Source organism: Mustela nivalis (genome assembly GCF_964662115.1).
Source record: "Mustela nivalis genome assembly, chromosome: 15".
Taxonomy (NCBI): Eukaryota; Metazoa; Chordata; class Mammalia; order Carnivora; family Mustelidae; genus Mustela; species Mustela nivalis.
Genome location: NC_139034.1, coordinates 12,810,297 through 12,823,770, shown reverse-complemented (window position 1 = coordinate 12,823,770; position 13,474 = coordinate 12,810,297). Strand labels below are relative to the sequence as shown.

The 13,474-nt window shown below is 37.4% G+C and overlaps 1 protein-coding gene and 1 pseudogene across 2 annotated transcripts in view; one reads left to right on the top strand and one right to left on the bottom strand.

The window, feature by feature from the left end:
- LOC309848752 (uncharacterized protein) overlaps positions 1-13,474 on the bottom strand; it is a 114,509-nt gene that overhangs the window by 63,470 nt on the left and 37,565 nt on the right. The window lies entirely within an intron of this gene.
- Positions 6,198-6,961, top strand: LOC309849304 (BAG family molecular chaperone regulator 2 pseudogene; annotated as a pseudogene). The gene has a single exon. The product of its transcript is annotated as a BAG family molecular chaperone regulator 2 pseudogene (transcript).

Genomic DNA, 13,474 nt, shown 5'->3' with positions numbered 1-13,474 from the left:
CAGGGCACCTGGGTGGTTCAGTGGGTTAAAGCCTCTGCCTTCAGCTCAGGTCATGATCCCAGAGTCCTGGGATGGAGCCCTGCATCGCATTGGGCTCTCCGCTCAGCAAGGGAGCCTGCTTCCTCCTCTCTCTCTCTGCCTGCCTCTCTGCCTACTTGTGATCTCTGTCTGTCAAATAAATAAATAAAATCTTATTTTATAATAGTTATTTTATTTATATTAAAAAATAAATAAAAGTATCAGAAATATTTCCAATTAAATATGACTTATATCATTATTTGTTCTTATGAATTGTGAGGATGACTTTTAATCTACATGACTACTGAAGTATCCAGTTCACAGAATTTACAGATTCATTATTTAACTAGATGAACTTTATTTCTAAAAACAAATTCTCATAGGAAAGATGGGGAAAAGGAATGAGCCCACTGAAAGGATGTTAAAGTTAAAGATGAGGCCAGCCCTTAGATCAATGCTAGATCATAAACTTTATTTTCTTCATCTTTTCTCTCCTTATCTATGTCCTTTCCCTTCTCATATTTCAGTATTACATTCTCTACCCTTACCTGCCTTTTCTTTCTTAAACAAAATCTAAGGAAATAAATCTCAATAAACTGGTTTATATAAGATTTATGAAAATTAATATACTACCCTATTCTAAGGACATTTGTATATAACAGAAGACAAAATGAAATATTAAAGGAACAAATCTTTAATTAATTTAAGATACTGCCAAAGAAAGATATCTGAGTGGACCAGACTTAACAAGGAGATTTTCCCATACTGCCAGTACTATAAGGCATGGAGAGATGCCTCTTTGTAGAGTTTAACCTGCTGGCATGAGAGTCTCTAACAGAGGAATTCAGACCTTCCTCCCCTAACAAAATATGCATTTTTCCCCCTCAAAAATGATCAGGCATCCATCAGCCTTCCTGTTTTTTCCATTATCAATAGTACAGCTCTCTATCACTAGATAGATTATAGCTAGAGGAAAATGATGTGAATAGGTGTGCATGCGGGGGGATAGGATTATCTATGGCAGCAGATTTGGTACAGGTTAGGAGGTATGGCAATAATGCAGGAAGGCAAAACAGAAAGTTCCTGCAATGGTAAAGATAAATGGTAATGAGAACTTGAACGAATGTAATGAGTAGGAACAACCAAATGAGGGGTGGATTTGAGCAACACTGCAGGATGTTCAAATAATAAAGAGAGAAACAAGAGGGCGAGGGGTCAGCATATCAAAACCAGCACAGATATATGGAAGAAAAGAGAGCTACACGTGAATTTTCCTCACATTTCCCAACAAAATACAACTACATACCTTAATAATTCAAGATTAGCTTCTCAATCATAAATATAAGAATTTCCTGATATTTTCTAAAGCCCAAGTTTAGTAACCCATTTATTATTGTACTCTGTGATTTATCCTCTGTGGAGAAATAAAATATCTTGCAAGATTTACAAAAAAATGTCCATCATCTGGAAGAGCTGTAGTCTCAGACTCTAACCTTCTGTTTTTCAGCACAAAGGCACTGGGCTAAACAACCAGCAAAGCTTCTTCCAGCTCAATCCTTCCAGCACAGCACGGGACAGGGAGGGTGGGTAGTTTGGAGGAAGGAAGTCTCGTCACTGTTTAAAAGTAAAACACAGCTATGATCAACACCTATGGCCCACCGTGTCTGAAATACTGATGCCCAGTAAGCTAAGGAAAAACACAGTGTAGCCAGAAAAAGATTTGAGATGCAGGCAACTAAAATAAGAACAAGCAAAAACAACAAGACCATGAGGAGAGGACAAAATATTAGGATTTTTGTTGTTAGACAACGGCCACATGACTGATGCCATGAAGAGACAAAGAGTGTAAATTAAACAGGGTTTAACTCATGAGAGCAATTTTAACATAAAAAAGGAATGACTGAGGAGAGAGTTATAATAGCCGATATTTAGTGAGGGCTTACTATATATCAGGCATGCTATTAACTGAGATGAGGAATTATCAGATTCAATCAGTTACTAGTTGCCTGATTCAAATCAGGCAATCTGATTCCAAACCCATAATTTTTTTAAGTACATATACTTAAAGTAAATATGCAGAGGTTCTACAAGCCAAAATATGCACAAACTCATATATGTTCATATAAATAAATGTATGAATGACCCGGAGGGAAATTATTTTTTTCTGTTCTTAGTTAGCATCGTAGAGGCTAACTTCCAGAAGAAAATAGATATTGCTATTTGTATTTAAGGGCCAAAATACTAGGGAGGCCTCGTATTTTTAGTTTCAAGGGAATTTACCACAAATTTGCATTTTCATTTTTATATTTACTATGATAAAATGGGGCCTTCAAAATCAGCATTTCTTTTTAACTCACAAAATCCAAATAAACGTTTGCTTCTGCATTCAGTATCAAAATCAACATAAAACTGTACAGAATCTCAATTTTTGAGATGTTCCTCAATCTCTAAAAGTTTCTTGGAAAACATTTACTCATATTTGCCATGGGACATAAAATTTTTACAAAGTTCTGACTGCAACCTTCATATATGAAAGGGTGTATAAAGAAATGCTTTAACTATGCTTGCAGCTTTCCTCTGGGACTTTAAGGTATTAAAGGAAACTTCATGTTATTTTAATTTTTTTTCAAAGATTTTATTTATTTGAGAGAGAGAGCATGCACAAGTGGGCAGAGGGGCAGAGTGAGAGGGAGAAACAGACTCCCTGCTGAGCAGGGAGCCCAGCTCAGGTCCTAATTCCAGGATCCTGGGATCAGGCCCTGAGTCCAAGGCGGACATTTAACTGACTGAGCCACCCAGGCACCCCAACAATCCTAACTTACGATGCCTAGTAAGAGAAGTTCACTTATGTTACAGACAATATAATTATGTTCCAACTATGTAAAGGTTATTAGTATTACTTATTAACAAAGCATTCATTAAGAAAGAAAATCAGTAAGTGATAGACAGTAGAATGAAAACAAACAACAGAGTTATCTAGCAGAAACAGAACAGCATTCATGCTTTCCCAACTCCTAGAGCTCTGCAGCAAACTATTTTAATGGAAAGGAAGACCTTCAAAAGAGTACTGGAAAAGTGAATATTTAACAACTCTCCCTCAAATTAAATTTTTAAACTTTGGTTCTCAAACCCAATACACCTCCATCTAAAAATTCAAATTTTTGTGTCTTGGTTAACAATGGCAGCAGCAAATATCACCTACAGAGTATTATAGTAACCCCAACAGCCTTGGTTGCTGTTTCCATGGGAACAGTCCAAATTAAGAAAACCTAAGAGTAAAACATAATGTATTTAAAAAAGCAAAACACATTACATTGTTTTTCCCTATCAGTTAACTAACATGGCACATAACAGGTACATAAATTAAGCACTAGAAAGTTCATAATTCATTCAACAAACATTTGCTAGTCATAGGCTGCATGCCAGGCACTGTGGTGGGGAGAGGGTTACTGTGGAGAGCTAAACAGACAGTCCCTGCCCTCACAGATCTTAATCTAGTACAAAGGTCTTAATTAGCCAGTGTCACAAATATATATAAAACAATAAAAATACAAGATCTATCTTTAGAGGAGCCCAACAAGGAAGTTCAAGGTAAGGCTTCCCCGAGAATGTGATGTTTTAGCTGATATGTGAGGAAGGTCAACTGAAAAGTCCTTAGAGAGCATGAGGAAAAACCTGGGAAATCTGCAGGGGTACGAGTAATCCACAAGGTGCTGGGAACAATGTTAAGGACTTGGATGTTTGTTCTATAAACAAAAAGAAAGTATTGAAGGGTTCTAAGAAGGACAATGATGAGATGAGATCTGTAATTTCAAACACTTATTCTGGATATATTGTGAAGCAAGAATTAAGGGGAAGTCTGAAAGAATTGAGGGAGTCCTGTTAAAAAAAAACCATGAGAGTAGTCTGAGAGAAAAAAGAAAACTTGAATTAAGATGCTAGCTGTATAGAGCAGGAATGATTAGCAGGCAGGTAAGGACTGAAGAGACTCCCACATTATATTATACCTATAAGATAAAGAGCCACAAAAGGAAAAGTATCTGGGGGAGGTGACATCCTTCATAGCATGATAACAAAATACATACCTGGTTGTTTCAAAGACACCATAACAGACCCAGAATCAAACCCACAATCATTTCCACCAAAATTTGGTCCTCCACTGGAGAATGGGCTCACCATATAGGCACTTAAGCCAGAAACGCAAAGGGACTTTTGATACTGCCCTCTCCCTTACCTCCCACACCTAACCCAGTATAAAGGCCTACCCATTATTCTCTGCATAATTCTGCTCTGGACTTCACTCTCCAGCTTTTATTTCTTAGCACAGTCCTCATGGATTTCACTTCTCTATTCCACAGATTCTCTATTTGTTCCTTTAAAGTGTCATGCCCTGTTTTGGCGCAAGGAATTTGCAAATGTTCCATCTGCCTGTAGTATGCAATACTCTTTCCCACTATCCTCTCCTAGAGAACTTCTTGTTTTTTTGTTGTTGTTGTTTGGTTTGGTTTTGGTTTTGGTTTTGGTTTTTGGTTTTTTTTTTTTTAAAGATTTTATTTATTTGACAGAGAGAGAGAGAAATCACAAGTAGGCAGAGAGGCAGACAGAGAGAGTCAGGGGAGGAAGCAGGCTCCCTGTGGAGAGAGAGCCCGATGTGGGGCTCGATCCCAGGACCCTGGCATCATGACCTGGGCCAAAAGCAGAGGCTTTTACCCACTGAGCCACCCAGGCGCACCAACTCCTTGTTTTTTAAAATGTGATGTCTAAAACAAAGAAACAAAAAATGTTTCATGTGGCACCCAAGACTAGGATAGACCCCTATTACCTGGTCTTGTAACACCCTTGTGTTTCCCTCTTAGTACTTATCAAAGTAATTATTTATCTGTATGATTATTTTATATGTCTCCCCCACAGAATGGAAGCTCTGTGAATGCTGGGCTCGTGTTCTGTTCAGCATTACAGTCTTAGCACCAAACACACCAACTAGCACACAGGATAAGGTCAATAATTTTACAAGATGGGATTGGGAGGGAGACAAACCATAAGTGACTCTTAATCTCACAAAACAAACTGAGGGTTGCTGGGGGGAGGGGGTTTGGGAGAAGGGGGTGGGATTATGGACATTGGGGAGGGTGTGTGCTTTGGTGAGTGCTGTGAGGCGTGTAAACCTGGTGATTCACAGACCTGTACCCCTGGGGACTAAAAATATATGTTTATAAAAAATAAAAAATTTATAAAAAAAAAACCAATAATTTTAAAAAATTAATCATTAATTCAAAATTACTGATAAATTACCCAGGATATATAAAGGAGAGAAACAATTTAGGCTAGGTTTACATATCTATATGAGAACAGAAAGTGTATTTAACAGGAGTAAGACAGTCTTTTTCCTCAAAGAACTTCCAATCTAGTCAGCAGACAACCATCACACAAGCAAAATATGCATAGAGACCTAGAAGCCTAACTGCAGGATCATTCACTACATAAAGAACCCCTAAGCAACACTGCTTATAGATACAAACTGAATGATTATCTCTGTAGGATTCTTCCAGCTGCAACTGACAAAATCTGACTGAAATTGGCTTAAAAAAAAAAAGTCAGGTGACTGGACTCAGTACTCTCTCTCTCTTGCTTCCTCTGGACACACAGGCTGTATGAGCCTGAAGTTGGGAAACTTCTTACCACTCCTTCCCTCTACCCCGTCAATTAAAGAAAAAACTAAAAAGGCATTATATAAGCAACATGCAATACATTCCCAGAGAAACCACACAATTTATAATAATCTATTTAAAGACATTGTCACTCAGTCCCACTTTTTTCTTGTCTTTTCTTTCTTTCTTTTTTTTTTTTTTTTTGTGGCAGAGGTGGGGGGTGGGCAGAGGGAGAAAGAGAATCCAGAGGAGGTTCCATGCCCTGCGTGGAGCCCAAAGTGTGTCTCAATCCCACAACCCCAAGATCATGACCAGTCTGAAACCAAGAGTCAGAATCTTAACCAAATGAAACACCCAGGTGCTCCCTACTTTTTATTTCAAAAAAAAAGAGAAAACTGCCAATAATCCCAAAGAAAGACAACTGTATTAATGAGCTACAATTACCTCTCTGTACCCTGACTCCTCAAATAAGGCTATGACTTAGTATAATTAAAAATATAGATAAATAGCTCCCGGGCCGCCCTCCGCGGGCGTCAGAGGGAGGCGGGCGCCCCGCGCGGTGACGGCGACGCCTGCAGCCGCCGGACTCTCCACTCGCCGCCGCCGGAGAGGCCGGTGACCTCTTGGCTGCCCCGCCTAAGAGGCTCAGATGGCTCAGGCGAAGATCAACGCGAAAGCCAACGAAGGGCGCTTCTGCCGCTCCTCCTCCATGGCCGACCGCTCCAGCCGCCTGCTGGAGAGCCTGGACCAGCTGGAGCTCAGGGTGGAAGCTTTGAGAGAAGCAGCAACTGCTGTTGAGCCAGAGAAAGAAATTCTCCTGGAAATGATCCACAGCATCCAAAATAGCCAGGACATGAGGCAGATCAGCGACGGAGAAAGAGAAGAATTAAATCTGACGGCCAACCGTTTGATGGGACGAACCCTCACCGTTGAAGTTTCAGTAGAAACAATTAGGAACCCCCAGCAGCAAGAATCCCTAAAGCATGCCACCACGATCATTGATGAGGTGGTCAGGAAGTTTCTGGATGATCTGGGAAATGCCAAGAGTCACTTGATGTCACTATACAGTGCGTGTTCATCCGAGGTGCCACCTGGGCCTGTTGACCAGAAGTTTCAGTCCATAGTAATCGGCTGTGCTCTTGAAGATCAGAAGAAAATTAAGAGAAGATTAGAGACTCTGCTTAGAAATATTGAAAACTCTGACAAGGCCATCAAGCTGTTAGAGCATTCCAAAGGAGCTGGTTCCAAAACTCTGCAACAAAATGCAGAAGGCAAATTTAATTAGTTTTGAAACAGAGGAGTACTCACAAATAATGACATGAAAATGATTAAACATTAGTTCCTTGTGTTAGTTTTAACATTTGATACCGATTGTTGTTTCACATGAGGAAAATACTCCAGTGTCATCAGTTTTGTGAAAAACACAATTAAAACTAGAAATATTTAAAAAAAAATATAGATAAATATCATTGAAGCAAAGAGAAACAAAATAAGGTTTATATAACTAATCATGCATGAAAAAACAGGCCATAAAAAGTTCCAATATCAATTAATATTTTTCCAACAATTTATTATGAAAATTTTCTAAATTTAACATTTTTTACAGTGAATGCCTCTATCTTACAAATACACCACTAACATTTGATGTATTTGCTTTATCCCGTATCTACCCATCCTTCCCTCCAACATAGCTTTTTAGGTACCTCAGAGTATAATGCAGAAGTCAGTATGCCTCTTTCTAAATGTTACAGCATGCATATCATTAACTGAAGTTTGATATTTGTTTGTATTTTTTCTTTAGAGGTAAAATTAATATCTGTGCATTGTTTAAAGTATATATTCATTGAGTTTCTAACCAATGCATGCATCTATGTAACACAAACCTCTATTAAGATGTGGGACATAATCATCACCTCAGAAAGTTCCCTCATGTCCCTTCCTAACCACAACCCTGATTTTTTTTTTTACCATAACAGATTAGTTTTGCTTATTCTAGAATATCATCTATATGGAAACATGGAGTACATACTCTCGTGTAAGGCTTCTTTTATTCAGCATCCAAGTTGGGGTATATATTAGCAGTCTGTTCTTTTCATCCCTCAGCAGTACCCCCACTTTATCATGCTTATTGGTGGACAACTGGGCTGTGTCCAGCTTTTGATTATGAATAAAAGCTTCTATGAATATTCTTGTACAATTCTTCCAATGAGCACATGTTTGTGTAAATACTTGAGAGTGGAAGACTTGGGACTCAAGATACATCTATGCTTGGTTTTATTTAAACACACAGTGGGGGGACACCTGGGTGGCTCAGTGGGTTAAAGTCTCTGCCTTCAGCCCAGGTCATGATCCCATGGTCCTGGGACCAAGCCCCACATCAGGCTCTCTGCATGGCAGGGAGCCTGCTTCCTCCTCTCTCTCTGCCTGCCTCTCTGCCTACTTGTGATCTCTGTCTGTCAAATAAATAAATAAAATCTTAAATAAATAAACACACAGTGGGGCACCTGGGTGGCTCATCAGTTAAGCGTCTGACTCTTGGTTTTAGTTCAGGTCATGATCTCTTGGTAATGGTATAGACCCCGATGTCAATCTCTGTGCTCAGCATAAAGTCTGCTTCAGATTCTCTCTCCCTCTCTCTCCCACTCACACTCACTGTCTCAAATAAATAAATAAATAATAAATAAATAAAATGTTAAACACACACACACACACACACACACACACACACACACACACAAACTGCCAGATCTTTCTTAAAGTGGTCATACCATTTTAGGCTCCCACCAAGAATATATGAGTGGTTGCTCCATATCCTTGCCAACATTTGATACTGTCAGTCTTTTTAGTGTTAGCCATTGTGTTGTAGGTGATTAGTTAACACTTCTGAGTTGCAATGATTTATAGATTATTATAGCACAAGAATAACTGAGAGGTACATAAAATAAAGGACAATATTAAGAAAAATTACAATATTATAAATTTTATATAGAATTTTATATAAACCTTTTCCCACTTTCTAGACATCACATGATTGAAAGTATACTTCTTTTTATAAATTTTAACTTTAATGTATTTTATTTTAATTAATTAAAATTAATTTAATTATTTTATTTAATTCTAGTAGTTAACATACAGTGTTAAATTAGCTTTAGGTGTACAATACAATGGTTCAACAATTCTATACATTACTTAGTGCTCATTGTGATAGGGTACTCTTAATTCCATTCACCTATTTCACCCATTCCTCTACCCACCTCCCCTTTAGTAATTGAGTGTGTTCTCTATATTTAAGAGTTTGTTTTTTAGTTTGTCTTTTCTTCCGCTTTGTTTCTTAAATTCCACATGGACGAAATCATATATTTGTCTTTCTCTGATAGACATATTCCACTTAGCATTATACCCTCTAGATCCATCCATGTTGTTGAATTTTACAAGATTTTGTTCTTTTTCTTGGTTGAGTAATATTTCTGTGTGTATTTGTGTACATACACACATATACCACATCTTCTTTATCCATTCATTTTTCGATGGACATTTGAGCTGCTTCCATAATTTGGCCATTGTAAAAAATGCTGTAATAAACAAAGGGGTCTACATATCTTTTCAAATTAATGTTTTTTAACTCTTTGGGTGAATACTCACTAGAAAATATACTTCCATTTAGTTGCCTTGGGAAACAATTATGCTGTCATATGTTAGCACTTTTACTTAGGAAACTGACGTAAAAATACTAACTTTTCCTTCTGTTCATCTCTTATTACTTAATAACTTCAACAATTCATGGTTCACCTAACAATCCATAATTCAGGATTAATAATATGAATTGAAACACGTTTGTTAAACAGAATAGTGTGGAAGTCTCCCTTTAAAACCTAACTCCTATTTTCTATTACTAAAAGAATGTCTTCACCTTTCCCAACATAATTCCATTTTGGAACTGTAGTTAACGTCTTTCAATTCAGTTCTAGGGGGACAAGAGCAGCATCTGATGCCACCCTTTAAAATACAAACAAAAACACACCTTGGTACAATTACATATTCTAAATTAGCTTGTAAAAGCTGCATGGCTATCCTAGAAGCAAGAGTAAATCATTACTTGGATATATTAGGACCATTTCCCATTGGGCATGCCCACGTAAGTGATGCCATTAGAGAACTCAGCCCGTGATTATCCCAGTCAGTAAACTGCCATCTGCCGATGACAAATACTAACAAGAGCAGCTTGTGGAATCCACCAGCAGCGCTTGAACAGGCAACCAGCTTCAGAAATGGCCAGATCTCTCTTTTCACGTACTTGTACCTGCACATATACGCCTAGCAGCAGCCAGGCCCTACACAGCTGTTTTTTATTTTCCTCCTATACAAATGCCAGCAGCGGGGCACAAAGTTTTAAGAAATGCTTCCGAAGTAGCCCAATGTCATTATACCATAGAGTGATGAGTAAACTTCCGTTCAGTGAAAGAAAAGGATCCTCAAGTATCCTTCCACCAGAAACTAGATGTCCAACTGTAATTTTAATACACATATATCTTATTAATACCACTCTGCAAAGCACAGGTTTGCTTCTCTTATGTTTTCTAAAATGTTTTCCTTGCTAAAAACATAGATATTTATATAAAAAGGAAAAAAACCCCACAGCACATAATTAACTATTTTTGGCATGCTGTGCTGTGGTACCAGCAAGGAGAGCAAGCAGAGCCAGGGGAGTCGTGCACGGGCTAAGTCAAGTGCACACACGCTGCAAATGCTATTCAGCTAATGACTACTACTACTCTATAGAGCCACCCGAAACTGAATGTGTTCCACAAAACGAGTTGTTTCCTCAACTTCGGTCTGTCTGCTCTTCATTTCAACAGCTGTCACCCATATGGCTACAAAAGGTATGGGTATGATAGTGCTGAAAATGAAGGAAAGTATCTCTCTAACTTTAAATGAAACCTTTACTATATAGGCTGAGGCAATTTCAAGGAAACAGTGGGTAAAGATTAAGAAACAAGTGGGTAAGGAGGAATTAGGGGACGTCCTTGGAGAGTATCAAAAATGATTATTAATCCACTGTACGTTTCACTATAGATTAGGAAAACTCTCCAACAATTATCAATGGGGACAAGAACAAACAGGTATATACCTGGTAGAAGAGAATACGTATTTTTCTTACTCTTGCTTGCCTGTTTTCCAGATTTTCTAAATTTCTATCTACTATTCTACCATTTAAGTATTTTAATAATAATAGTTATTCCACAAATAAAACTGTTTTAAAAAAGAAAAAGAAAACCTAACACTTCAAGAATCACTAAGAAGCACATTTAAGCTATGACAATGTTACTCTTCTTCATAGTAACCCATTTTCTTATGCTTGCACCTAAACTGTGGAGATGTGTGTGTGTTGGGTGTGTGTGTGTGTGTGTGTGTGTGTGTGTACAATTCCTTGTCCAAAAGCATCATACAAAATAAATACATAAACCATGCAGGTAAACATCTCACTAAGTAACCATCATTCCAAAATGATTTGACAAAATAAAATCAGAGTCCTTTTACTGATAGCTCATTACCAAAATCAAGGTAACTCTACTTTTTAGGTGCCAATCTCTGCAAAGAAGCAATTATTATCTCCCCCAAAAAACAAAAGTCCAGGACAAGATGGTATCACTGGTAAATTCTACTGAACGTTTGAAGAAAAATTAATACCAATCTCCTCAACTCTTCCAAAAAATAGAAGAGGACAGAACATTCCAAACTCATTTTATGATGATGGTATTACCGTGATACCAAAACCAGACAAGCACACCACAAGAAAAAATTAGAGGACAACACTCCAATAAACATGGATGCAAAAATCCTCAGCAAAACATTAGCAAACCTAATTAAATAGCATGTTAAAAAATTATAGATCATGATCAAATGGGATTCATTTCAGGTATGTCAGGATGGTTCAACTCCACAAACCAATCGATGTGATAAACCATATAAACAGAATGAAAGGTAAAGATGACCTGATGATCTCAACAGAGATGATCATGTGACAGAAATCCCATGTGACAAAGTTCAATATCCATTTATGGTAAAAACTCTCAACAAAGGCAATACAGAAAGACTGTACCCTCCACGTAATAAAGGCCAGACATGACAAGTCCATTGCTAAAATCACATTAAACAATGAAAAGCTGAAAGCTTTTTCCTCTAAAATCAGGAACTCCAGTTTCTTAAATGCAAAGTGGTGACCTCATGGGATTACTGTCATAATTAACAGCTGAATGAAAGCAGCTGATTGGTTTGTGGAGTTGAACCATCCTGACATACCTGAAATAAATCCCATTAAAGACTGGAACATAAGATCTGAAATTCTACAACTCAGGAGAAAACATAGGTGATAAGCTCCCTGACATTTGTCTTGGTGATTATTTTTTGGATCTGACACCAAAAGTAATAGCAACAAAAGCAAAAATAAACAAGTGGGATTATATCAAACTAATCTGTACAGCAAAAGAAACCACCAGCAGAATGAAAACATAACTGATGGAATAGGAGAAAATATTTGTAAATCATGTATCTGATAAGCTGTTAATATCTAAAATTAATTATACAAAGAACTCTAAACAACTCAATAGCAAAAAACCCCAAACAATCCAATTTAAAAATAGGCAGAAGATCTGAATAGAAATTTTTCCAAAGATGACATATAGATGGCCACAGACACATGAAAAGATGCTCAACATCACTAATCATTGGGGAAATGCAAAACACAAAGAGATATTGCTTTATGCCTGCTGGAATGGCTCGTATCAAGAAAATAAGAAATAACAAGTATTGGCAAGAATGTGGAGAAAAGGGAACCCCTGTGACTGTTGGTGGCAATGTAAACTGGTGCAGCCACGGTGGAAAACAATATGGAGGTTCCTCAAAAAATTAAACATAGAAATACTGTATGATCCAGCAATTCTACCTCTGGGTATTTATCTGAAGAAAATAAAAATACTACCTCAAAAATATATATGCACTCATGTTCACTGCAGTATTGTTTATGATAGCCAAGGTATGGAAATAATCTAAGTATTCACTGAAGAATGATGGATAAAGAAAATGTGTGTACATGCACACACACACGAATACTATTCAGCCATAAAAATGGAATCTTGCCATTTGCAACAACATGGATGAACCCTGAGGGTATTATGCTAAGTGAAGTCAGACAAAGACAAATACTGTGTGATCTCACTTCTAAGTCAGCAATCAGCTTCTCTCATGTTTTAGAATTAAAACCATGATTTCTGTAAAATCATTCAACTGCATTATAACAAAACAATCCTACTGAGTTTCTTTTGAAAAACCATCTTATTATGAGTCCTAGAATAGGACTATGACCTTTTGCATGTGAAACCTACTTCTTTTGTCAACTATATGGTTTAAACAAAAATGATCTATGAAACGCTCTTCACCAAGAAGGAAAAAATTATGGTTCTATCAGAACTTTATCTTTTCAGAGAAACAACTTAGTAAAGACTAACGGCTTTTAGATCATATAAGTATCATTTCCAACCATAGGTAACCACTTACCCTAATCCAAATTGTATGTATTATCTCTGAAACTTTCTGAACTCCAGTTTCTTAAATGCAAAGTGGTGACCTCATGGGATTACTGTCATAATTAACAGCTGAATGAAAGTTTAAAGCTCCTAGCAAAGTGACAGCCAGAGTAGTCCCTCATGGTAGTTATTATAATGATTAATATTGGCAGTTCTACTCTTCTGCCCATTATGTTTCACAGCCAAATGGAAGGCAGTTTTAACAGTGAAAAAATTAAAGCCTCT